A 2225-nucleotide genomic window follows, 5' to 3' on the forward strand; every position below is an offset into this window, starting at 1 on the left:
CCCCCATGCTCCCTCTCCTCCCCCCCACCCAGCCCCCATGCTCCCCTTCCTCCTCCCCACCCAGCCCCCATGCTGCCCTCTCCTCCCCCCCACCCAGCCCCCATGCTCCCCTCCCCCACCAGACCCCATGCTGATCCCATCCCCCCACCCAGCCCCCATGCTGCACCCCTCCCCCACCCCCCAGCCCCCATGCTGCTCCCCTCCCCCACCCAGCCCACATGCTGCACCCCTCCCCCACCCAGCCCCCATGCTGCTCCCCTCCCCCCAGCCCCCATGCTGCTCCCCTCCCCCCCCACCCCCCATGCTGCTCCCCTCCCCCAGCCCCCATGCTGCTCCCCTCCCCCCCAGCCCCCATGCTGCTCCCCCCCCCCCCCACCCCCCATGCTGCTCCCCTCCCCCCCAGCCCCCATGCTGCTCCCCTCCCCCCACCCAGCCCCCATGCTGATCCCCTCCCCCCACCCAGCCCCCATGCTGCTCCCCTCCCCCCACCCAGCCCCCATGCTGCTCCCCTCCCCCCACCCAGCCCCCATGCTGATCCCCTCCCCCCACCCAGCCCCCATGCTGCTCCCCTCCCCCATCCAGCCCCCATGCTGATCCCCTCCCCCCATCCAGCCCGCATGCTGATCCCCTCCCCCCACCCAGCCCCCATGCTGCTCCCCTCCCCCCAGCCCCCATGCTGCTCCCCTCCCCCCCACCCCCCATGCTGCTCCCCTCCCCCCCACCCAGCCCCCAGCCCCTATGCTGCTCCCCTCCCCCACCCAGCCCCCATGCTGCTCCCCTCCCCCCCACCCAGCCCCCATGCTGCTCCCTCCCACCCACCCCCCAGCCCCCCAGCCCCCATGCTGCTCCTCTCCCCCCCAGCCCCCATGCTGCTCCCCTCCCCCCCACCCAGCCCCCATGCTGCTCCCCCCCACCCAACCCCCAGCCCCCATGCTGCTCCCCTCCCCCACCCAGCCCCCATGCTCCCCTCCCCCCCACCCAGCCCCCATGCTCCCCTCCCCCCCACCCAGCCCCCATGCTCCCCTCTGCTCCCCCCACCCAGCCCCCATGCTCCCCTCTCCTCCCCCCCACCCAGCCCCCATGCTCCCCTCCCCCCCACCCAGCCCCCATGCTGCTCTCCCCTCCCCCCCACCAAGCCCCCATGCTGCTCCCCTCTCCCTCCCACCCAGCCCCCATGCTGCTCTCCCCCTCCCCCCACCCAGCCCCCATGCTGCTCCCCTCTCCCCCCCAGCCCCCATGCTGCTCCCCTCCCCCCCACTCCCCAGCCCCCATGCTCCCTTCTCCTCCCCCCACCCAGCCCCCATGCTCCCCTCTCCTCCCCCCCACCCAGCCCCCATGCTCCCCTCCTCCTCCCCACCCAGCCCCCATGCTCCCCTCTCCTCCCCCCCACCCAGCCCCCATGCTCCCCTCTCCTCCCCCCCACCCAGCCCCCATGCTCCACTCTCCTCCCCCTCACCCAGCCCCCATGCTCCCCTCCCCCCCACCCAGCCCCCATGCTGCTCTCCCCTCCCCCCCCCACCCAGCCCCTATGCTCCCCTCTCCTCCCCCCCACCCAGCCCCCATGCTCCCCCCCCCCCCACCCAGCCCCTATGCTCCCCTCTCCTCCCCCTCACCCAGCCCCTATGCTGCTCTCTGTGTCCAATGGGAACAGTTTTTGCTTGTGCATCATATCTAAACCGGTCACAATTTTCTAAACCTCTATCATGACCCCCCCCCCCCCCCCCCCCCACCCCTCACTCTTCGTCATTCCAAGGGTGATGTGCAATGAGAACGGATTAGTTGGCAATCTGGTTGTGAGAGAACCCTTGGGGATGAGTGACCATAATATGATAGAATTCTTTCTCAAGGTGAATAGTGAGGTAGTTGATTCTGAGACCAGGGTGCTGAATCTCAGTAAAGGTAACTGTGGTGAATGTGATTCACACCGGATTATAATCTGTATATATATGTGTCTATATTGTAAGTGCAGTTGCACTACCTGTCCTCCAGGGGGAGTAGCTCTGGGAATGCTCGAGTTGTACGGGGCTTCTCCCTTGGCTCTGCCCAGGACTCCTCCCCCGGAAGCTGCTGTATAAAGGTCAGTGCCACATGGTCAGCCGGCCAGTTCACCGAAAGATCAATGGCTAACAGGCTGGCTCTGTTGTAAGTATATTAAAACCACTATTCTAATCCTACAAGCACGTGTCCGTAGAATTGTTGGTTCCAACAGTAACTATGTTGGTATG

The sequence above is a fragment of the Scyliorhinus canicula genome, chromosome 5, assembly GCF_902713615.1.
Source record: "Scyliorhinus canicula chromosome 5, sScyCan1.1, whole genome shotgun sequence".
Taxonomy (NCBI): Eukaryota; Metazoa; Chordata; class Chondrichthyes; order Carcharhiniformes; family Scyliorhinidae; genus Scyliorhinus; species Scyliorhinus canicula.